This window comes from Hirundo rustica, chromosome 14 (assembly GCF_015227805.2).
Source record: "Hirundo rustica isolate bHirRus1 chromosome 14, bHirRus1.pri.v3, whole genome shotgun sequence".
Classification (NCBI taxonomy): Eukaryota; Metazoa; Chordata; class Aves; order Passeriformes; family Hirundinidae; genus Hirundo; species Hirundo rustica.
Genome location: NC_053463.1, coordinates 12,053,101 through 12,078,853, shown reverse-complemented (window position 1 = coordinate 12,078,853; position 25,753 = coordinate 12,053,101). Strand labels below are relative to the sequence as shown.

General features: G+C 38.6%; 1 long non-coding RNA gene across 1 annotated transcript in view; it reads left to right on the top strand.

Moving 5' to 3' along the window:
• Nucleotides 1–8,424, top strand: part of LOC120759279 (uncharacterized) — a 71,982-nt gene extending 63,558 nt beyond the window's left edge. The window contains exon 4 of the long non-coding RNA XR_005703145.2: nucleotides 8,136–8,424. This is a non-coding gene — a long non-coding RNA (uncharacterized LOC120759279). The remainder of the gene's footprint in view (nucleotides 1–8,135) is intronic.
• Nucleotides 8,425–25,753: the final 17,329 nt, after the last annotated feature.

Sequence of the window (25,753 nt, the reverse complement as noted above, 5' to 3'; positions counted from 1 at the left end):
TTTGGATATGTCAGATGATGTTACTGTCTACCAGAAGTACTTGGCATGATGTGGTCGGGTTCCAGGTGTTCTGTCTGAGGATGTCCTGCTTACCAAAACCTCTCCTGGAAATCTGCCTTGAGATCAGAAGTGTAGCTGACCAAGGACCTGGTACTCAGTGAGGTAGACACTGTTGTTCCCCTCTTTTATGGCATACCCCTGTGTATTGTGAGACAAAGCATACAGCTGTGTGTACAAACACTGAGCCATAATAGGGAAAAAAAATCTCTGATTGGGAAACTACAATATCTGTTTATTAAAAGAACTTGGCCACAGATATGCAGCTGTCAGTTGCAATTGAAGCACTGGTTTCTGACCACGGATATGCAAACTGGCTTCAGATGCCAAACATTTCCATGTGGAAATCTGTGCACCTCCCCAGGTTCCATGCAGAGTTCATCAGGAATGTTGCCAGGATCTTTAATTTTGCATTGTTATTTCCCACATGAGTAAAACTGAGTTTATGTTTAAGTAATGAGATGCTGTCAAGAGTACAGGGAGCTTCCCTTTCTGTTTTGATTAGGGCAGCAGACAGGTGATGTAGCCTGGGGACACCTTCCAAGGAGAAACCCTGACCATGAGGTCTCCAACTGTGCTTGATCAGGTCTTAATTCAGCCCCCTCTGCTTGCTGGCCTCTCAGCCCCATTTATATTCTTACTCTTCTCCTGGTAACTTTCCACTGCTCTTGGCTCACTGTGCATGTTCTACTTTACTGCTTTGACTCCAATTTAGCCAGGCAGGAGTGTTCCTGTTCCAGGTCAGCAGCCTGGGTCACAGCAGATCCCGAGGTTCCCTGTGGGACACCCCAACGGGGGTTCCTGGTGCAGTGCAGGATGGGCAGGCTCAGGAAAAGCTGGGGAAACAGATGAGGGATGACTCTTCTTATACCCTTGTACACTTATAGCCTTGTGTGCTGGCTGAGCTTTAATGCGTAATTGACAATTGTGTGGAACACATCTGGTTGGGAGAACATGTTTCATATAAAACCTTTATATGAATGAAATAATTTGACTTGGGAATTATGTGTGCCTGCACTATGATTCTGATTTTTTTTTTTTTTTTTCCATTTAAGTTTTAAAATTCAGTTTAGAAGTTACAGGTTGTATGTCACAGCTAGTCTGTAGCTGGACAAGATAAATCGGGGCGTAAATCCAATTTGGCCGAACTGGCTCATTCTAAAAAAGAAATAGAACAAGTCTCTGGGTGAACAATGAGATTTGAACTCAAACAGGGAGCCTCAGCCAATGCTGTTCAAGCCTAGATGCAGAAACACAACTGGCCAGAGGTCTGGGTGGAAAGAGATCCCAAGCAATCAGTTGTCTAGACCTGGGAAATTCAAACACCCCATAAAAAGGGCACCCATAATAAATTCATTGCTGTTTGCTGAGGACACTTGGTGCGTTTGTGTCATCTTGGTCTCCAACCAACGACCCCACATAACAGGGTGGCTTGGCAAAAGCTGTGTTACTGTAAAGAACTTGAATTCTTGAATCCTGTTCCTCTTTTCCTGGAGCTGTGGCGTTGCCATGCTTAGCTCTATAGCCCAGGAGCATGTTACAGCCAGAGTTCCTGCCATGGAGGTTATGAGCAGTAGCACTGTTCAGTTCCTGAGCAGGAGCTTTTTGGCACCTGGCAGAGTCCCAGCAATCAGATGCTGACCAGGTCTGAGCAGGCAAGTTCACTGCAGGGGCACTTGGAATTACAGTCTGCAGTCACGGTGTCCCTGAGGAGTCTGGGTGCGTTGGAAAAAAGGAGGAACTGGTGCAATCTGTGTGTGTTTGGGGTCACCTTCAGGCCACAGACTAAAGGAGGGAAGTGAACGTGGGATTTTGGAGATTGGGTAATAGCTTCACACAGGTTCCTTCGAGTCTTTATCTTAATGTGGACAAATATCCTCTTGCACATCTGTTAACTTCTTAGAAGCCACTGGTCTAAAAATAATACATATTGGAGCAGTGTGATGCCTAAATAATGCAGACAAGGGAAAGGGGGAGCTGCTGATTTTGCCTACTGAAAACATGCTTAAAGGATATTAAAGGATATAGACCTTTAAGATACCACAAAGAAATGTGTATGTTAATGTGTTGTGTTGTTATCGTAAATGAAGTGATCATAATGCAAAGGAACCAAACCATAACCTCACCAGCTGTTTTAGCACGACCTCCTGGAACCCAGCACACCGTTTCAATTTAATATCCTACTTTCATTATGTTAATCAACAGCCATTAAGTGCTAGTGATAATATCTGTCCTGATGTAGCTGTAGGACGTTAGGCCATTTGGCCAAATACGGTGTTTTATTTAACTGCATAATTACACAGAGTAGTATTACTCATATTGATACGATGTAGACAGTTGGCATTGAGAGAAATGGAAGACGCTGTATAATATAGATAAATCAGGGTTTATGATCTGGAAAAAAGGAAAATAATCTTTACATACACATGAAGTATTATTTGCTAATAGAAAGTATGTAGTACGGTGAATTAACTTAAAATTATTTTTCTTCCAAGTCAGTAAACTAAGCCATTGTTCTTCAGTGCGCTAGCGTAACTAAATTGTTTCCTTATGATTCACTGCACAGAATATCAGGTATTTGATTACCCCATCTTATTTCCTACCTACTTGCAAATGCATTCATAATTCTGAAAAGATCACTCATTCAAGTGTTTTGGTTTTATCCTGTTACGCCACAAATTGCTGTTTTCTCATCCCATTATGAAAGTTAATTTTTTGTTCTGCAACTTAGAATAGGATTTGCTTTGCTGCTTGTTTTTGAGGTTTTTTGTTTGTTTCTTTCTTTTTGTGGTTTTTTTTCTTTTGTTTTCTTTTGTTTTGTTTGGGTTTTTTTGGGTTTTTTTTGGTTTTTTTTTCATATCAGAAGTCTTGAATCATGACAACAAAGGCTGTCATCTACTGAAATTGCTAAAAAGTTATATATGTCAGTTTCTTACAGTGCACTGTTTCAGATTGAAATGAGAATTTCTATCAATCAATAGCTTTAAGTACTATTTGCCTTGCTTTATGACTCTTAAAAATGAATGGTATTTCCAAGTGTTTTTGCAGAACTTCATATCTATAGATTTTTCTGCTGTGAATGGCAAAGGTGAGCCCTGCAGAGGTGTCTCAGGAGTCATTGGTAGTCAGTGACACAGGCAAATGAACCCACAGAGCATGTTTGTTTGTCTTTCATAAATTAAAACTGACAGTAGCTTAAAAATCTGCAGCCAATGCATAAAAGCAATAAATCTGTATTTACATAGAATGAAAGGAGATGGTGTTTGTTCGTAAATTCATAATCCGTGTAGGCTGTGTTCCTGATAGCCTGGAACTGGCTGAATGCCTAAATAAATGAGTGGGAAGGACAATTTACCTTCCCATGGAATATTCCACAGAAGTGAAAACCTGTCATTTTTGCAGTGTAAGACCAAAGGCACCAGATGGTTTTGATTTCTTTTGCTGAGGAAACGACCGATCACTGTGGTGTTGATTTTTTTTAAAAGCAGTAGTTTTTAGGGACTTTGCTTATTCAGTGTGGAATAGATTTGTTATCCATTAAAACTTAAGACTGCTCTCAGCATGGGAAGCTTCAATGTCCCCCTTCCTCTGCCACTGCAGTGTGCCTGACAGTGCTGGGAAATACTGGGGTGGCTACTCAGAAATGGTCACGGCACACTTTGTCTCACAAAGCTTCCCTTTTGCCACGATGAGGGGTATTCAGTTTTGTCTCAAATTGTCCTGGGACAGCATCTCTGTATGTGGTAAACAAGATGAATTTCAGAGGAAGAGTCACATCCGCATCAACAGCTGAATAGGGACAAATAAAAAAGATGTGTTGCAGTGGCTGAACTTGGATGTTTCGCTTAGCTTTTTACTCCCAGGTGCATTCCCTGGCTGCAGCCAGAATCTTGCGTTAGAAACATCAAGAGAGCTGTGACAGTCTGGAGGATCCTCTAAGATAAGGAAAATCACCTTTGGAAAGGCTGCTCTTATGTGTGTGCCAGCAGGAGCAAAGCAGGCTTGACCGTTGGGTTTTTGTTTTCCTTTTTTCCTTATTTATGAGGACATGTCAATTTGGCCAAACTGAAGAGATTTCCTGGAACCTCTGCTTATCCAAAATTGGTTGTTGCCCCAGCAAACTGCTGTTGTGGTCAATAAGGTTATGTCACCTTACTGTGAATTGATTTTCTGGGGATAAAATTGTATCCTGTGTTAATGAATATGCTCGAATCATTTCCACTGGCACAAAGGTGTGCCTGTATATGCCAAGTGAAATATCCTGAGTAAGTGTAAGCCGTTCAGAGCAAAATGATTCATCCTAAATTAGATAAAAACTGGCAGAGATCAGTAGTAAATGTAATCTGCCGGATCGATGGGAAAATGCTTGGGTCGTTGGATCTGATCTGGCCTCCAGGCTCAGGCACATTCCCTGCTCAGTGCTTGGTTGGCTGTGTGGGACAGAGCACTGAACTTCTGGCTCACAGGATGCTGTGTATGAGGTAATGTTGACACTGACATCCTCTTTATTATCTTTGGGGCCCGTTTCAGCAGACCTGCTGAAGTCACTGACTCATTGGGAGGTCAGCTTTGAAAACTGAAATTATTATATTGATACCTCCCTCCTTGAACTAACATTCAAGTGATAGGGGAATAGAGGGATTATTTAAGGTACGATCTTCCAGAAAGAAATAAGATCATTTCTGCTGCTTGCCACTTCTCATTTTGTGGCAGTTAAGAAAGATATTGTATTTGTCAATGAAACTGTTATTAAACATTGCACAGTTTTGAGATAGTATGTATAAAAATATTTGTGTGAACTCATAATGTAAGAAACAAAATATTGGTATGAAAAATAACTCTTGGTTTGTTTGGATTTTTTTTGTTTTTTAAAAAAGCATGTACTTAATTTCTGAGGAGTTAGAAAAAAATTGATGTCAAAATAAGAGATCCAGAAGCTAAGAATGTACCTACACATTGAAAGGAATGTGATCAAAACATGTTGCAAAACACACCCTCTCATTGGAGAATACATCAGTTTCGCATTATTTCAGGGACAGATAATTGAATATTTTATTTTGCATATTAAACTATTAATGATCTGCAATTCCATAAGTTCCCACGTGCCCCAAGACATCATGTACCCTTCACACCCTCTGTACCTGTGATGCATCAACACATCAGCTGGCTCAAGGATTTATCCCTTGCTTTCAGGGCTGACGATGAACACTCTCTCCTCTGGCAGGAAAAGGATTTTATGTGGGGAGTTATTATACTGATGTGATAATTCAGTTGTAATATTAAATATACAGGAGAAACATGCAGCACAGAATCACCAGTGTCTGGTTTCTTGGTTTTCTAACTGATAGCTTTTGCTCTATATCAAACGGAGAAGGAAGTTTTGCCACCTTTTTGTCAATAGCATCACCTCATTGCACTCATGTTGTACTCTTCTGCTAACTGCTAGAAAAAGTAATCATTTCTCGGGTTTTGTTCCCAAGATTCAGGTGGTTTTAGAGTCTTTTTGCCTCCTGCAAAGCCATGAGCTGGACACAAGAAAGAGACGGAGTCTTCAGGTTCTGATTTTCAAGGTTGAGCGCTTTGTTTATTGTTTCTTATCTTACAGTTTTCTCAGTGCCCAACAAAGGTCTGTGCAGCTGCTCAGGCATCTGACAACTCCTCCCGCACTGGGCTGTCGTTGTCTTTTATACTAATTGTTATGTGGTTTTTTTAATAGTTATTTGCCAATTCCTATCACTTATACTAAATAGGTAATCTCTACTCTGACCCAATCTCTTTAAACTACTTTATGCCACCGTCACTGCAGAAAATGGAGTGAATGAAGAAGAAAGAGGAAGCAGGAGACAGCACCCTAAGTCCTTCATCTTGCTCCCATCCACTTCTATACTAAGAAACCCAAAAATACAATTTTCCACCCTGTGATAAGCTAAACTACTATCTTTCACACTCTTGTTGCCTGTAATTCATCTTGCAGTGTAGGAAGCCTCTCCTATGAACTGGGATCAAAGCCAGTGTCTTCCTTGGCTCTGTGCCAGGGTCTCAGACCCCTCTGCCCAGGTCTCTGACGCTCCAGGGTAACCAAAGGAATGCCCTGGACTCCGACAATCATTCACCAGCTTCTGATAATAGTGATCAATCAAATAATTTATATTTTTGTCACTGCAGCCAAAGTGGTGCTTTTCACTTCATAAGGAAGGAAAAAATAACCAAGCAAGATGATACCATGGTCTCTTTATATTCCTAAAAAGTGTTTGCCTGTATTATTCATCATGTTACATTGTTTGCTGTTCAGTCCAGTCTCTCATACAAGTTGAAACCATTTAAAAAAAAAAAAAAAAAAAAAGCCAATTTCACTTCCAGTCAGATCTCACTGGAGCTGGTGTGAGGAGGGAGCTGGACTAGATGGCTCCCAGAAATCCCTTCCAGCCTGGCCTCTGTCATCCTCTGTGTGGCTCAGAATGAAACAGAGCTGCAAGCAGGGGGGATGGAAGGTACTTTAGGAAGGTGGAGGCAATGAGGGCAGGTGCTCTGGGGCATGAGCTGTGAATTTGGGTACATTAGGAGCTGGTGCTGAAAATTCACATGGCTGTAAGCCTTTCCAGGAAGCTTGTAGGCCATAAATGCTGCTGGAAAAAATGAACTATCTTGTCTGTGATGCAGTACAACGGGCTGTTGAATGTAAAAATGTGCATTTCTTATACTTCTTTATAAAGAGAATCTGCAGTTATTTTTCCTTATAATGGCTGCTTCCTTCTGTGGTGAGCAGAAACTTCATGACAGCTTTAGCTGGAATTTCTTTTCAAGGACTTTTAAATCCTCAGAGTTTGAAAATAATAGACAAGGCCAAGTGTATCACTATAACCGAGTAATTCAGAATGAATAATGGAAGTGAAGTTTTTGTGTCTAAACACAGAAATATATGCATATTAGTATGGCAGTGTGTACATGAGCTGTGTGCATATTATGTGCATATATTTACATTTCTGGTGTAATACCTTCTAATTGAAAAAAACCAGTGCAATAGCAGCCAATGGGCTATTATGTGGAAGTAGACAGGATTTACGTACCAAAATGTAATCAGTTTTTGTATTACTTCAGCATTTTCAAGATGCAGGGTGTGTAATAATCACTTCAGATACTATACATAATTAAATTATTCAAATGTATTCCACTTCCCAGGTTTCAAGGTCGCAGTGATAGATTAGATATTCTGTTTCTTCTGTTGTCATGTAGGTAGTACAGGCCACTTATAGAAGAAAGCTTCTATTAGAAAAAAGGAATATGTAACCAGGTGAACTTAAGAAAGAGTAATCTTAAATAATTACAAAGTAAAGCAGAGCCTGATGTGAACAAACCTTTTCCCTTGTTTGCTTTGCTCAGGATGGTTAAAGGTGTTTTAAATGCATTATTTGTGTTGTATCCTTATACATGGTAGTAGTGAAATTAGCTTTGTAAACCTAATTTTTTAAAAAGTGATTCATTTTTAAAAAGAATAATATTCAAGTGAAACCAAATGTCACCTTGACTAAGGCTGCTTAATGCAGCATATAGGTGAAGTGCTCATCTTATTCTCATTCTGACTAGCAACTTTTTTTTTTTTTTTTCCCCTTGGAAAGGGGACAAAACTCACACTGTCTCATGACTGCAATGCTGAAAAGAGCAAAGTCACAAAACTCTGCAGGATCCTTCATTTTCTTAGCTGTAGTTATGTTTATTGAGGTCATTTATTTCTGGGTAGGTCTGTATTGCACTTTGCCAAACAAGTTTGATATAATCTCTTGTAAAAATCCAATCACCCTTGTAAATTAAGAAGTCTGTGCTTACTGCTGTGCCAAGATCTCTTCAAATTTGCTAATTCTGAACGTTAGTAAAATTACAGTATGTGGTATTTTGAGACAGATACTGATAGGCATTTAGACATCAATAGTGATGATTGTGGCTGGAGACATACAGTTATATATTAATCAGGCAGCATTGCTTATGTACTAACAAGATACGGCTGATGGTGGTGCTTTATAGAGGTTTGGAAAGTCTGTGCTTTGATTATTGATAATCAGAGATGTGTGTTTGGCTCCCAGGGCACTGCGGATGTGAATCTCAGACTGTCAGAAGATGCCTTGCAGGAGAGGATTGGCAGTGTGGTGTTCAGAGGGAAGGCAGCTGAAGATTACCCACTCTGGGCAGTGCTGGGTCCAGGCAGGCCAAAGGAAGGCTGCAGACTTTCATCTCCTTGTTAATTTTTTTCTGGCTCTATTAAATAACGTGCTGCACCCTCCCCATCCAAGAACCATGAGAATACATTTGCCTGTCAGAAATGCTTGTTTATATTCTTAACCATAGAGAACTACAGCTTACTATATACCCACAGTCAGGGCTTTAATTTTTGGACAGCTAGATGGTGCTGCTTGAATAGCTACTATTATAATTATTTTTGAATTTTATCATCATAATGTTATGTCAAAGTTCAAGATTCAGATATATCCGAGAGAGAATGCAGATTTGCTGCATGTCCCAGGAGACTTAAAATGCAGCTAAAAGGGTACATCTTTCCTGCACTTGACCTGCTGCTTTCTCCTGGTGAGGTTGGTAAAAACCACAGCTGTAATATTGAAATGAATTAAATGAAAACTTGTGAGAGTTTTTCTGTAGTACTCTGTGATGTACTCAGTTGTATGAAAGTGGTGATGGCAGAGATGTGGAGAGAAGTGTCAGGTAAAGTGGGGCAAAATGGGAGGCATTGAACAATAGCAAAGCTGAAGTATTTTCGTAAGAATAACAGCCAATGAGGGCTATATGTGGGATATAATAGCAGACAGTGGAAGCACTTTTGGAGGTGTTCCTCCAACGTGGGAGCAAGGCTTGGAGAAGTTAGAGAGGTACTTGCTGAATAATGTAACTAGTGGGTCAGTGCTGTTGTGAGGGCAGATGGGAAGGGAGGATTTATTTTACAGCAATAAAAGAATAATTATAACTGGAATGAATATGAATCATGAAGAGCTGTGCAACTGAAGTCAGGTAGCTTGTATGCTGGGGCAGCTCTGAATGGCTGCCAGGCAGTTGGAGTTGCAGACTAAGAAAATAAAAATTATTGAGAACATACATAAGCAGCAAAGACACCACAAAACCCAAATTGTGTCAGGAAATTCAGTGTAAACCTGAGTTCTCCCTTTCTGTTTTGAGAATAATGAATTTAAATTATTGCTTCAGCTGAGGGAATAACAGATGCCATATTTGTACCTTTTATTAAAAAGTGCTCTGCAGCTTCCTGAAGTTATTAGCAACTTACTTTTGTGCAGAAGATTTGGAAGATAAATATAAAAGGTAGTGCCATTGAAGGGAGGGAAGATGATGTCCTTGGCTTTGAGGTCATATCAAAAGCAGGCACAACAGATAGGGAGCTGCTTGTGAAGCAGGAAAACTGTGTTTCAAGCTGCATCGTCAGGACTGGAATGTTTTCAAGGAACTTGGTTTGGTTATTGTGCAGGAGTTAGCTTTCATATGCAGTTCTCATAATTTCTCATGCCTCAGCCATCTTAATGTTTATTATTTCACCTCCAAAGGCAGATGGGTGATAGATTAAAAAAACAAACAAACAAACAAAAAAACCCACAACTTATCATTACCATTGGCATCCCCTGGAGAATACCTGGTAGTGAACTCTTCCTCTTTTTGGGAAATGGAAAATAGATGAAAATGGGAGCCTTTCAGCCCTACTTTCATTCCTGTGTACAGGGCATGGAACTGATGTCTGTAACATTTGTGCTTACTGCTTAGCTGTAAGAGTGCTGGGTAAGACTCACACAATTATATCACATAACTAGCTTTAAATTGCTGTGTTTTATGGAAGACAGTTATCATACAAGTTTGTTGTAGTAATATTCAAGCAGATTTTTTAAAATATATTTTTAGCATTAGAATACTGATATTCCACAAATTGTCAGTGACATAAATAAATCTAAGGCTTCCTTTTGTGTGTATGTATATTTTACATTCAGATGTGTACAAGCATACATGCAAAATATTCACTAACATATTTGTAAAATAATAGATAAAGACTAATGCATTTAAAGCAGAGCAAGAGCTGAGCAGAATATCTGGGTGTTGTAAACTGCCACACCTTCAATGGATTTGACTGAATTTATATGGTCTGGATCATACAGAACTAATTGAGTCTCCTTGCACAGGCAAGTATTGACATGTAAGTATTTCAGACAGTAATTTGAGGATTGCTACTGCATTGCTGGGAGCTCCCTTGACTTTCAAAGGTGCTTACATAGATATGAGGGACAAAAGAGAGTTTTTCACACTCATCTTTTACCATGTTTTTGCAAAAATGTAAAATATCAAGAAACACTCTGTTATCATTAAAGGCTGTCCTGTTAATTAATTAATTGATATATTCTAACTCTCTGTCATAGGTTAATATAGGTTAGTACTAACCTATGACACTCTCTTGACTTAAAAAAAAAAATAAAAAATCAAACCCAATTATTTGAAAAGTGTTAGCAGCTTCTAGCTTTTGCACTGATCCATGGTGTTGATTCTTTGAATTCAACTTGCTGGGAATTATTTCAACAGCAGGTATGTTTCCACCACACATTTTGATAATTAGGAGTTCAGAACTTTAATTTCATACATTAGAATTACAAAGAAAGCAATAAAGATGTAAAATAAGTAATTGTTGACTCTATTAACATTAAATATGGAAAATATGACATTTACTGGGTTCTAATCTAAATGTCAAAACATGGGGATGAAAAATAAGGCAAAAGTCTGTGGCATCCATGAAATGACCATCCTGAGATGCATGGATGGCAATCTAGTATTGTTTCCTGAGGTTCCCTGTCAATAGAAATAAAAATCTCCAAGCAAATTGTTCCTTATTAATTCTGCTTTAAAATGTGAAGGTTTTTAAATTGGTGGCACTTCCAAGAATAGAGTATAAAGCAAACTTTCACTTCAAAATATCATTTTAAAGTGAAAGTTTGCTTTATACTTTTAAAATTATTGCCACTGTGGAAGACTTGTCACTTGTGAGAGGGTAGGTTCACCCCACCTTGTGCTGTGCAGCTCTAAGAAATCTGCAGTGTAGACTCAGGCGTGGGACAGGTGTGATATTAATTCTGTGGTATTGAAAAATTAATTCTGGGCGTCAAAAGTAGTGAAATACTCTTTTCTGCTCTCCTCCAGACACAATCTGTGTAGTGTTGGAGAGCTTCTAACACATGATTTCTGTATATACTTGGCTCTTGGGTTGGGTATATGGTTGTAACCACTCTTTTTCCTTCACATCTCTATTTATTGAGGACTTGAACATGTCAATGTAATTCATGTCCAGAAAACCCTGTAAGAGTGCAGGCATCTGAGGAGTCTGGCAGTAGCAGCTTCTTATTAATTCTTGTTGGGAAGTTCTGGAATTCTAGGCTTGCAGAGCTGGGACACTCCAAGGATGCAGCACAATAGTATGAAAAACCTATTACAAAAAAAAAAGAGGAGAATCAACTAATAGTCAACTAATATCTTGAAGTGCTTAGAAAAGCTGATTCATTAGGAAGATTTTTTCCCCTTTGCTTGATGAGAGGCAGTGCAGTTTAGGTGCAGTTACAGTGGAAAACCTGGAGCTCTGGTGGGATAGACCAGGTGGGAAGAACTCCAATTCGAGTGCTTGAAAACTGAGACCCAGGAGCTCAGGGGCTTTGTGGCATGTATGTTCAGACTAGTTTTCTTTCTGAATGTTTTACTTTTATGATTATAAGTTGACCTAAACTTAAGTACATGGGAGTTAGACTGAACTTAGAAATGCCTAAGAACTGTAGGGATTCTGCTTGAATCATGAGCAGGTGTGACATTTTTCCTGCAAAGGTCAAAATTCTCTTAAATTTCTCTTCTTTCATTATGCAACTGAGATGTGATCATTATCCTATTCAAAACTCTCAACTTCCTTGTAATATTTATATTGATCTGTATCTATATATTAATGTCATTACAAGGACAACATACCAAAATATTAATGGCAGATTAATTGATGGCCATGATGCTGAGCACCCAAGGACAGTCCTCAGCCAAACTTTCTCCTTGAGGTCCAGACAGTTTTCACTCCTGATTTCCATGGCTCTTTCCCTATCAGAGTCTCAAGAGGAGCAGTGAAGCAAGTTTCTTTTTCTCACTTTAAATATCTTCTTTTTCTGGGGTGATTAACTAAAATCTTTCCTGTGCTGGATTCAAATAAAATGTACTTGAATGTCAGGGACACTATTTAACACTTCCGAATTGAAGGAAAAAACGGTGTGAAAAGTAATAGCTTCCAAGAATTGTAAAAGAGCAAGTAACTGTTTCGATAGATGTTCAAGCTTGCCAAAACGGAAGATGTTCAACCTGAGAATTAATACTTCACACTAGAAGATAAGAAATAGTGTGTTTACATAAAGCTATTTATTTTATCTTTAAGCTTACCTTGTGTTTGTCATCTTCTCAGATATAATAATGAAAACTCATCTGATTGAAGAAAAAGGGCACGCTGACTAATAAAATTATTGCTGCTCATTTATATTTTGATTAATTACTGCTACAAAATGTGATTTTTAGTATTTGGTGTCAAGTAGAGTAAGAAGAAGTTTTCTGAGGAGGAAAATCTTACTACCTGACCTCTATGGGTGTGTAAAGGGAAGGAAACATGAAAATAGGAAGAGCAGTTCAAGGTGAAAGGAAAAGACAACAAACGACTATAAATTCTCTGGGAATCCATCTGGGTTGGAGGATAAAGATTAATGAGAGATGAAAAGTTAAGCAGCATCCCTCAGTAATTTGTCTCATTATCTCAGATGATACTGAAGGGTAATACTAAAACTTCTCAGAAGTTATATAGCCCTTATATTTATTTTTTTTAATGTTAAATGTGGGGTTTTTTCGATGTCGTATTTTTAAGATGGCATGACTGGGTTCTTTCTAGCACAAAACTAGTTGTATTCATTTGCTCCCCAGTGAAAGCTCACATCACTAAACATCACACACTGCATCGACAGAAGTTCAGTGAGAGCTGCTCAAGTTTCTATGCAGAACTGAATCTTATTTTTATCTGTTTAACTTTGTGAATAGAAACATGCTGAATGTTGCCTCTTCTTAGTCAGGGCTGACACGATCTAGAAAGTCTGTTGTTTCTTACCATATAAAACACAATTCTTCACTACCTGTGATGTGAACATACAATCTAGAAATTCAGTTTTCTTTTCTAGAATATATAGTCTGCAAATCCTTTAGATATGTCCTGCAGTGTTGCATTAACCTTTTCCCGACACTTGAGTATAAACTTTGTCACTCCTTCCCAGTACATAATTTAGTAAAATGGAAATAAAGTGGCTTGGTGGAAAAAGATATCACTAAACTCTCTTAAACTTAACTGTTCAGCTGCTCAGAGATATCAAACCTACATCAGCTGCTTCTTCAGTGGATCACAGGACAGTACAAAAGTTCTTTGCCACTCTATAATAAAGCTATTTATTTAGATAAAATGCAGACTATTTTTCATTGAGGCTTCTCTGAAATAATTGTGCTTTAATGCTAGGGTGTTGTTTCCTGTTATTTTTCCATGATTTTATTTACTAGGATCATAAAATCACTTCCCTGATTTTAATGAGCACTACAGCTGAGAAATTGAAACTCAGTTTAATATGAAATATTAGTTCAGGTTCTGCAAAGAAATGGTAGGTATGTTTTGGAAGAGGCTTTGTGATTTATTTCTTTTAATACTAATTGTCTCGTTAAATAAATATTTATGCATCACTAGGGAAAAAAAATAAATTGAAATAGCCTTTATAACCGTAATTGGGACCAGAAAACAATAATAATCCAAAGCAAATTCTCATTAAGGAGAGTCTCATGGAGAAGTTTTCTCATGAGCAAATATAGCAGCAGGGACAGTATTTCTGAACTGCTGTTGTTCTGTAATATTGGATATTGTAGGACTGAGCAGAATCAAGCAAATAAAGCTCTTCACAGCTGAGTAACTACTGGGACATCAACTTGAGCAGCTGCCTCTGAACTCTAGCAAGTGTTTATTAAAGTTTCTGACTTTGGTGCGTGATCAAACACATTCTCAGTATCAGTGAGAGGTGGTGGTAGCTGCCCTGAAGGGTGCCCTCAAAGTCACTATACCTGAATGTCTTAGGTGGATGTGATTTTCTTTACAATTCCCAATGTCTGTTTATCTTAAAAGCCTAAAAAGTTATTTCAATCAGATTTTCCAAAGGCAAAAGGAAAAATACTTTGATACAAGTAACATTAAACTTTATTCAGAATATCAAAATTTTATTTTTACAAGAAGCAACCTTTTCCTCAAAAAAAAAAAAAAAAAAATCAAGAAATGCCAACTGGCCTTGTAAAAATGGGCTTTAAAATTTTATGGCTAAAAGGAATGATTCAAATGCTGCAAGACGACAATTGTCTCTTTGGTTTGCTGAAGATTTATATGGAGGTAGTGCTGATCTGTGGTGCCACCAAAATATGATAGCATTTGTCCTCATCTTGTCAAAATGGTTTTGGTAATTTGCCAAAGCCAAAAGCCCACAGTGTCAGCTGGAAACCTGCTCTTCTCACTCGAGGTAGCTGAGTCTGCCTCGGGAAGATGGAAATAGAGAACGAGAGCTCTTAGTTACAGGTGGAGTCCCAGGCTAATGGCAGTATTTGCAAAATGCTCTTTCTTTCCTCCTAATTAGCAATTGTGGAGACAGCACTGCAGAGTGTCCGGGCAGCCTTCATTTTCCTCATGTCTGGGTCATATACAGCACATGCTTCCTGTGACCCCTAAATTCCTTAAATCAGTTCTTTCAGGAAATCAAAGAATCAAGGAGGCGGTAAAATCCACTCTCTGCAACTTCTCTATCAGAAGATATTCCACGATTAGTGTCAGGAGAATTTTGTATTTTACTGCAGAGGTTTGCTCATCTTCTGGTTTTCTAAACTTAACACTTTTTTTTTTTTTTTTTTTTTTTTCCCCCCAGCCTTCAGCTGCATAAATTGCTGTCAACAGCACTCAAAATTAAGAGCAATCAGCTGATATTTTGTAGTTAACAATTTTAAACATTTTTTACCTGGTGCTAAGAAACATTTTAATTAGGTCCTAAAAGATGTGCTGGCTTGTTACTGTCATACTTGACTAATACCCTCCTGTTCCAAACAAAAAATCTCCAACCACACCCTTCCTGTCGGGGTAATCCCCGTGGGGCTCAGTACTTGGAGAGAAACTTTCTTGCAGCATCTGTCATAGAGTGTTATGCCCACAGATGCTGGGTTAAATTGTCACTGTAGTGATGTATATGTCAAACTTTGATTTTAGCCATTCTAATAGGTCTTCTCTTTTCATTTTCTCTTCCTGGTGGCTTCCTGTAACCACTCTCATCTTGCTTTCTCTGACTTCTGTTGGGCTTCATTATATTTGAGACTGGAAGTCCTTTTATATAAGTTTTTAAAGCATTTCCAGCCTCAAAACCAGAGAAGCAAATAAAAAGTGTGTAGCTTATTTTTTTTTTTTTTTTTTCCCATCAAGATGCATTAAGGTTCCTCCATCCTGACATCAGCAGCTATAATATGAAGAGGCTATTTTACTCTAAAATCATATCAGAAGCCAGTCCAGGGTGGTTGTGGTATGCCTGGATTGCTTTCAGGTTTTTCAGGATCTGGGAGCTCCTCTTAGTCAATAATGGGAGCTCTGGGCACAAAGTGATGTTTGTCTTGATGTTCCTGTGCTCTCTCTGTCACCTTGTACTGCCTCCAGTAGGACTTAGTTGCCGTCACTCCAGACATCTCTAGGTTAAATTTTGATGCAGGAGGAAGGGAGCAGGGCTGCAGAAATCTCAGGAATCTGCCAAAGTGCAAAAACTATTTGCAAAAACAACTTACAAAGTAGGCAAGGAAGTGCAGAAAGGAACACTTAATCTGCCAATAAATATTTCAATGGCAAATCTTTAGTTTCTCTCTTGAGTCTTTCACTTAATCTTTGTATCCTTGTGCTTATGATTCCTCCCTGCCTTCTATTCTGTATGCTTTCTAAGGCTGGATCTTATTTTTGGGGACTATTTTCAGTTTTTGAAGAGCAAGTACAGTTCTATGCTCTCTCTCTTTCCGAAGAACTCCAGAAGACTTCTGCCCACGCAAGATAGGAATGCTGAATCATTTTCCTATTAGACACATCTTCATGAGCATTTATCAAACTGTTCATTTAATCTAGAGCCTGGAGCAATGCGAGTTTATGAATGAAACTCCCAGGACCAGGATCTTCCCTGCCATATGTCACTGCTTCCCTGAAGAGAGATGGAGATTGATACATGAAAAGCTGTTTTTAAATCAAACTAATTCTTGGTGTGTTGTGGTTTTGGCCCAGCCATAGTGTGGGCTAAGTGAGCAGCTATTTTTCCTGTTTAGGTAGGGCCTTTAAAATAAGTCTGTATTAAAAATGCATACATACAGATACACAGATATACAAGAGCTATTAATAACTATCTTTATCAGGAAATTCATCTAGAAATTAGCTTGACAGGAATTTCTGAACTGAAAAAAAGTTTTCAGTAGCATAACTATAGTCAAGGCTTATCCATTTTATTACCTCTACGTATTTTTCTATTCATGATTTGCTAATTTTATATCTCTAAAAAGTCTTTTAGATTGCTAAAAGTAGTTGATAGCCATAGCAACTTTTGATATATTACTTGGTAAAAGATTTGAATGGATTTATTTTCTGATTTTACAAATGACAGCCATTAAACCATGCTGAGTACTCCAGATTAGAAGCGAGAGGAAAATTCCTGATCAGAACCTACAAATGAGAACATCTTTCAGGTATTTCTAAGGAATTTGGTATTTCACATAATTTTTGTATTAGAACACAGAGATTCAGTGAGTAATATTACTTATTTGGATCAATTATCTTGAAGAGGCTTTGTATGAGATGCATGATTCACACATCCCCTGCCCCTTCATATTGCAAATCATATGGAGGAAGAAAGGGAAAAATAAAAAGGATAGTTCAGGAAGCAATGGTGTCCAAATCTGCCATTTTCTGTTTCAATATACTGTTACTTATCTCTGGTCCTATGAATTCCTGAATTTCATCTTGATAAGCAGAACAGCTTCTTCCACTTCTAATCCAGCTATGACTCTACATCTGTACTTCTGGAAGAGTTTTGAATGAATTATACTGAAACCCAGTGGTATTGTGCTAATAAGTTGTGTCCTTGAAACCTGAGGTAAATTGTGCAAGGACCCATTTAGGTCTTGAATAGAATTATTTTCAGGTGTTTCTGTCTAACACATAATCAAACCACGTTTTGACTGGCTAATCTACCAAGTATAGGTGCAGCATGAAAGAAAGTTCATATTGCATTTTCAGTTCATGGGGTAACAGGGGAATATTTGATTTTGTTTGGATTTATCTCCTTCCTTAGTAGCAGTTTGAGGATAGTTCTCAAGTATTTGCATTTTTTTCTCCTAGGCAAGCAGTGACTTGCAACAGAGCTATATTTGAATTAGCTTTTCTAGCTCTGTGAGATGGAGAATAACTTGAAAATAGATTGTATTGAGATATTTGTCTTGCACATAGTTGCTATGACAGTAATGGACAGCCCCGCTTCAATTTATGCACTAACAGCAGCTCTTCTGACAAGAAACACACACAAGGCTAAAACATAGGCATGACAAGAATGGAAATGGCTGGACAGAAAGCACCATAATCCACGATGAATGATCTGTAAAGCTGGCAGGGGCTGTGTTTTGGGGTTGTGCTGCAAACAGAGCTGACAAGCAGGGATGGTGCTGAGTCAGGACCTTTTCTGCTCCTCACCCCAACCCCACCTGGCCTGGGGGATGCTGTTGGGACACCTGGGAAAGTTGACCCCAAGTGACCACAGGGATGCTCCAGGCTGTAGGGAATGTCAGCAGGTGAACTGAGGGGAGGAGGAAGAAGGGTGGGGTGTTCTCTTTGATGGCATTTGTCTTCCCAAGTCACTGTTCTGTGTGATGGAGCCCTGATGTCCCGGGGGTGCTGAACACCTGCCTGCCCATAGGAAGTGGTAAATTTGGCTTGGCCTGTGTATGCAGCTTTTGCTTTACCTGTAGAACTGCCTTGATATCAATCCCTGAGTTTTTCCACTTTTGCTCCTCTGATTCTTTCTCCTGACCCACTGGAGGGGACAGTGAGTGAGTGGCTGTGCACAGTTGCTGGCTGGGGTTAAACCATGACACAGGTGAGGTGAAAATTAATGTATTTGGGAGATCTGTCTGGATTCTGAGGTTATTTCCATGAGAGCTGTAACATGCAGAGCAAATATGGGGTTAGGGTTTAAGGAAAGAAATGAATTTTGAAGTGTAAATTCAGAGTCCTTTCAATAAACTTCTAGAGATTCAGAAAGATATGAAGACTAACCTAATCAATCCTGAATTCTGTGTATTTGGTTTATTTAAAAGCAAGTAAAGATATCTTTGTATCTTTCAAAATCTGTCAGCTCTATAGAGAAGACTTTCCAAAAGGGAAGTTTTAAAAGCAGGCTTGTGCCGTGCAAGGTTGTGTTTAATTCCTGGTTGACTTCAAAGACACCGAGTGTCCAGCTGCACTGGGAAATCCTCCACGCATAATTAGAGGCTCAGATTGGCTGGAAGGACTCAGTGGTGTCTTTTATTGCAAAGAGAGTAATTTAATTACTGTCCATATACCCTGTTGGGTCTGACTGGAGCCCTGTGTTACTGGGATAAATACGATTAGAGAAGTATCATCATCTTCACCTTCCTTAACCACTCTTGGATAGGGCCTTTTTCTCCATCTCCCGCTTTTCACTTTCACAGTTATATATATACCACAAAGGCTTCTGAATAGTTTTGTTGAGGCAGTAATGGCATAATAAATCAAAACTTAGTTTTAATGATACATTTTGTATCACAGTGACCTTTTTCAAAGCTTTTTTTGGTTTAGCTATTAAAAGTTTCTCATGTAATTTAAGTCTCATGAAATATTTCTGTCTGCCTGCATTGATTGATTGAGATTTTCAACCAACATTTAGATGTTTCCCTTCTCAAACTGTTGACTATGTTGTTATTCCTATTTTACAGGTAGGGAATTGAGGCTCAGGAAAACTCCACACTTTGTGTGAGGTCACAGAAAAGACCGAAGCGAGGGCTCTGGCAGATGATCCCAAACCTGTCCATCTTGTGTCTCCAAGAATCATTCATTGCACCCTCTGTGGAAGCATTAGCTCCTTTGTCCTGTTTATTTCCTAACCCTCAGTTCAGGTTTCTCCATTGTCCACAGTGAGTGTGCAGCAGCTCTCACTGACAGGTCTTGGCAGGGCTGCAGGGATGGTGCAGGGAGAGCAAATGAGGTGGTCAAAGGTGAGGGATGCTGAGGTTCTAGAACCAGCCCTTCTAAGCATGACTTGGAAAAAGGTACAACTGGAAACGAATTATGACTGTTAGTGTTTATCTGGTGATCGTTTATCTTAATATTTAAGTTTATAGTTTTGCACTGGAATATAAACTGTGGAGCTGTCCCTCCCCTAGAACACTCAAGTCTTATCTTTATTTCACCAGCAAGGAGTAACCTAAGAGCAGAAGTGAGACTCCAGTGAAGTTCAAATGTCCAATTCCATTCAATCTGGATGTTTTATCTTTGCTCTTATTCCTTGCAGATACTAATAAATGGTCTCATATTATTAATTTAATTTGAATAATTTATTTTTTTATGTAATTTTAAATTCATCTATTTTAAAAAGAAATGTAAAGAGAAGTTAGTAATTCTAAATATTCTTTTTGTATTTTGTAGAGCATAACATTTGAAACCCTCTTTGGGAATCTTGTCAACAGATCTTTCAAGCACTATTAGCTGTGCAGAAAATAGAAATTTTGGCTGGCAGGGAACATGAAAAAAAAAGCTGTAACAGATCCAGTGGCATTTTCAAAGTGATCTTTGATGAAGAGGTTAATAGAATTTATGAACTGTACTGCTTTAAATTCTTGTAACAATTCCCATCATAATTACAACAAATGTATCACAAAAGGTTCAGGCATTAATTTCATTTGTGTGAGTATCCAGAAGTTTACAAGCTTATTTAAGGCATACACACATTTTGAAATGGCAGACTTGGACGTCAAATCTTAGAAACGTTTCTCTTGAGGATTCTGGTACTCCTACTTCGGGTCAGTATTTTTGTCATACCACAATTGTACCTCTCCTGCTCCTGCCTGGGGTACAAAGAACGGTATGTGTAGATTAAAAAAAAGTAAAACAGAAACCCAAAACACAGCAAAATAAAACCACTTGAAATACCTGAAAAAAAAATCTTCAGAATCCTAAATAAAAGTAATTTAGTTTTGGAAGAGGAACTTTATCATGCACAATCAGCTCTCCTTTACTCTCATGGGTAGTACAGCATTTGTGCAAAACACACTGCAGCTGAATTCTACAGCTTTCCTGTCCAGTGTTTGACACTGGAGTGGTTGATATTTTGATATTCCTGGGATTTATCTGCCATGCAGCCCTAGCTCCAAGTGCATGTAAGATGTAGTTCCAGGCAAATCATTTATAGTCTGGCTTCCTAATGGAATTGTGCAAAGGCTGGGTGACAGCTTGTCAGGCAGGAGTCCTCCTCCCTCCTCTGAAGCACTTCATAAAATGCAAACAGATGAAGAGGACACTGAGAATTGATTGGCTCTGCTGTGCTTCAGGGAGGTAGGGGAGGATTGCTTACTGATGTGGAAAAAGTTAACTTTTATTCAGAGAAGACCCCAGGTATTGATCAATGGCTTGTTATACTGTGAGAGAAGTGAGTGGTTTGAACTGGGAACAGCAGGTCAGGGCAGTCAGCCAGGGCTCTAATAAATAGCTTTCATAAATAGTGCTAGAAAAAATGACTTTGAGTTTCTATAAATGATGCCTTTCATGTCCAGACTAGCAGGAAATTATACATTCTCACATGTGTTTTAAAGGCATAGAAGTTAGTGGCATCAAAAAATGGAAGAAAACAATTCGTGCTTCTCTTGGCCATGATGTGTGCACTTGCTAAGAAAAAGGTGATTGTGTTTATGTGCTTTTTCTGTTGTTGTGGAATATCAGATCACAGAATGGCTTGGGTTGGAAGGGACTTTGAAGATCATGTAGTTCCAGCCCCTGCCATGGGCAGGGACACCTTCCACTAGACCAGGTGTCATCCAACCTGGCCTTGGACACTTCCAGAGTCTGTGTTCTCCATAAGCTACTTGCAATATGGACACTTCTGTGCTCAGAACTTTAATTCTCTCTGTAAGGAGATACTTCAGGAATGCAGTACGTTGACAGCTTCAGTGTATTGATCACATTTTGGGATACTGTGCTTCCAAAAGGGGTAGTTGTTTTTGTTGTGGGTGCTATAAGATGTTCAAATGTGAGAATCATTTCATTTAAGGATGTTGGAAGAAAATGGTGCCTGTGGGAATAAGGGAGAAGGGTGGTGCTCAGAAGATGGCTCAAAGGGCTAAATGGTGTTAGAGGTGGCTAAATGGTTTTAGATGGCTAAATGGTGTTAGAGCTCAGGGAAGGGACATGCAGAATAAAGGTGAAATACCTCTCTCTTCTGAAACTCCAAGGTGAACTGCAAATTCTGGAGTCTGAGCAGAAATTAGCTGGAGATGAACACCAAAGGAGCAAACATTTATTGTTGAGTTTTCAGTGCAAACTACTAAAGGATGATCATCCATCTCCAAAGTGAATATCTCTTCTGCAACAATCACTTTCTCTAACATTTATATCTTGCTCAAGGCTAATCAGGGGAGGCTTATAAATTGTTGAAATCACTTTATAGCACATTTAGAGCTCATTTCACAGCAGTTTAAGGAGTTGCAATGAAGCTAATAGCCTTCTCCATTTCTTAACTGTTTGTGATTTTAAAAAATGATATAACATTTATAGCACTTTAGAGTTATTTCCAAAAGTAACATGGTAAATCTAATCATTTTATAATCAGTACATGATAAAAATCCCAGCACTGTGAAGGCCTATTTTCAAGTATCTTTCATCATGCTGTCCAATGTTTCATTCTTTTGGCAGGGTGATTCTTGCAAAATAAAGGACCTGAGAAATACAACAGACCTGTTTATCAGGCCTCAAACCCTGATCGGGGAGAAAGAACTTTACAGGTTTGTGACCATAGCCTTTTTTTTTTTCTGTGAGGCTGATAAATTGGAAGAGGTTGTAGATGATTCTGTCTTGCAGGAGCAATTAACCTGAAGAGACTGCTCCTTGCTCTGTAGCCATGTTTAATATAACTTGCTATAGCTTCCTGTATTGAACTATCAGAACCAGTTAGAAACAAGAAGTGCTGGATGCTACAGTAATCAATTCACTTATAAAGCAGTCATATAGTGGGAGGAGATGGAAATGTACTGGGCTTAGTCCTTTCTTCATATAATTTATTTTCAAATTCCCATTGGTAAAACTGAGAGGAAGATCTCATTTACTGGTGTAAAACATTTTTATTGAAGAAGCAGGGGTTAAATGTGTGATATTATTTATGTACTGTCAGATATCAACCACTTATCCGGTTGTCAAGGACGCGATCACTGAGTGTCATGACTTCAATAACAGGAATGTTAGTGAACCAATCCTCTCAGCTTTTTGTATTGTGCAGGAGAAAACCAAGCCCTGGAACCTGTAGGTTCAGTGATGCTGCAGAAAATCCCTTTGGGCTTTTACAGTCTGGGCTAATCAGTTTTAACCTTGGTTGGCTTATTAGTGCTTAAAACCACTGCTAATTCAGATTTACTGAGATCTGGCAGATTGCCACAACTTCCCAATTCAAAACCTCAGATCCTGAAGTTCTTGTTAACAAAATTTTTTCTCTGGCATTTTCTTTAATTACCAAGTCAGTCACTGCAATTATGTATTTTAGTTAACCACAAGGTGCTGTGAGGATTCACAGGACGTGAACAGGGAAACTCTTTTAATAGGATCCAACAGCATAGTGCCAGCCAGATTGTCTGCTGTGCCTCTTCAGTCTCCTTGAAAATTTAAGGGCTGCTAATTTCTAGATTGTGACAGTGGTTGCTTCACTTTTTCCTGTCATGTATTTGTGTGTTGCCTTTGTCTTGAGGACAAGAATTGGCAGTTGTCTCTGAAATATTTATAATTCTGCATTAGAATTTTTCAGGCTTTTATCTATCAAAGGCTATTAATTTTCTTCATTTTCAGTGCTGCTTGTGTGGTCATCCTTGAGAACTACATTGGACCTACAGAGTAGGAACCTTTATCATATCAAGGATATAAATCAGAACTGGTATTTAGAGGCCACTGAGTTGAGATATTTAACATAAATATTGGCCTGATAATCTCATGTATAACCTGGACTTACATCTGTACCTGCATTTCTTATTTGTAATATTTTAATTGATGTGAGAATTGGAATTTATTTATGGTCTCAGTGATTGTTTTTTATAATCTTAAATGGTAATGGGTCTAAGAGATAGTGCTATGTTTTATTGAATAAATAGACTGAATAATATTGGGATAGTAAATAACTACAGTTCTCCATGTCTGCAGTTTTTCCATTCTGCTACAGAGCCTATTAAGTTTTATAATTAGATACATGTCATAAACTGTGCGTGGGAATGGTACATCCTAAGAAAACCATTGAGATTGAGAGTATTCAAAACAACTTTTGCCTTCATCAGCATTAGCTCCCATTTCAGTGGCTCCACTGGAGTAACCCATATCAAAATGTTACTAAATATGCCAGAATTATTCCATGTACAGGCAGACATCTGTTAGTTCACTGCTTGCAGTTTATTAGACTAATATGTGTAAACTGCTTTGAGCTATAAATTACAAGATTAGGGCTTTCAATGTTTAGGGATATCATTAGGCATTGTATGCTGGAGGTGGATTTGACAAATGCTCTTTGCTAATGGAGTATATTTAAAGGAAAATCTGCATGAATTAATTTTAATTACTGTCATATTAAGGGGTATAAAACTAACTAATGTCAAAGGTGTACCAGTGCTGTTGATTCAGAGCATTACCACGTGTGTATAATTAGAGAACCCTGTTTGCATAACTATTTCTTCAAATAAACAAACACACAGACTTTCCTTTGAAATTCCAACCATGTCATGGCCTAAATTTTTCAGACATATCTTTTGAGCTATAGTTTATTACAGAAGTATTTCAACATTAAGAAGAAGAAACCAGTAGTGATCACTGAAGCTGCTGGATGATAAACAGAGGAAGAACTCACAGGCTGAAGGTCTGACAAATCCATGTTACCTGTGTTTGGGAAAGAAAAATGTTTTGCCTGGCGTTTTGTTTTTAAAAAGTTAAGTTTTAGCAAGCAGCTGTGTCTCAGGTTCTGTCTGCCAGGTATGATACTTTTCTTGATTTTGTTTTTAATTAATCCCCAAGGTGTCCATGTTTAGTAGGACCAAGAGAAGGAAATGGGTGAGCTTCAGACAGCCCTTCTTTCAGTATTCCATGGACATTGTTAGCTTCTAACTTTGCAAATATGGAAGGAAAATAATGGCAGTGGAATAGTACAAGTTAGTCTGGACTTGGTGCAAGCCAAAGGAGTTCTGATGAGTTACTACATAACAAACAGAATGACTTTCTGGCAACAACTTGCCTTTCCAAAGGACCAGCAGGAAGGAAAATTGTGATCCATGCAACTCTAATAGACTGCTATCTGTAGTGGGAACTCTGATCTCTGTCTTGAGAAGCTGAATACAAGAACAATTTCTTTTACAAGCAAATACAGTTCGCTGTACAAGTAAGTGGTTTAATTCATTGTATTCGTTAATTTCCTCTTTTAAAAGTTTCTGCTAAGGAATCTTGGTTAAGCTGTATGCTGTAGTTAGTGTCTTTCTGGAGCTGGAGAAAAGAAAGAGAAAAAAAAAAAAATTCCCTTTATCTTAGAGAACAGCAGCCTATCCATGGCTTAATGATCCAGCAGAAGCGAGAGGTTTAGTAAGGGGCATGGCAGCCAGTGGCTCTGGAGGAATTTGTGAGTGACAACTCAGGCAAAGCACACTCTGAAGCAGAAACTCCTCCAGCACCTGAGTGCTGCTGTACTCATTTCCTCTCCCTTGTGGGCCATGACAGCTCCTGCCCCACTCTGTTGCTCTGCTAGGGGCTGCAATAGGTGGCAGCACGGAACTGACTTTTTTCTTCTTCTGTCCTTTTGTTTTGTTTAAGTTTTTCATTTGCCGCCCCCTCTGTTTTGAAGGTGCCTTGACTGCTGTGGGGAATGTGGAATGGGTTGTGTCTATGCTTACAAGTTGCAATGCATGAACGATGAGCTGTATGGAGATGTCCTAAAATGGATTTTAGCCTTCCTCCTCTTTTTTTTTTTTTTTTTTTTTTTTTTTTTTTTTTTTTTTTTTGGGGGGGGAGGGGTAGGGGAAGGGGGGGAGGGTGTTATTTGTTTGGTTTTTGCTGTTTCAGATATCTAACATATTTCTTTCTAAACTCCATTTTCTGTCTCCTCTATCTCACTGAAGTTGGAAAATGTCTGTAATCAGATGCATACCAATGGGCATTAGCAAAGGTCTGGCTCTGAAAACTGCAGCATCTACCGAGGCAGGAAAAGCTCCAGCTCTGCTGCATTAACTGTTATACATGAATAGTTCCATCATAGAGTGTCTGGGAATAGTGACATATACACAGAAACTATTATAGCCCATCATTCATTTTCCAGTA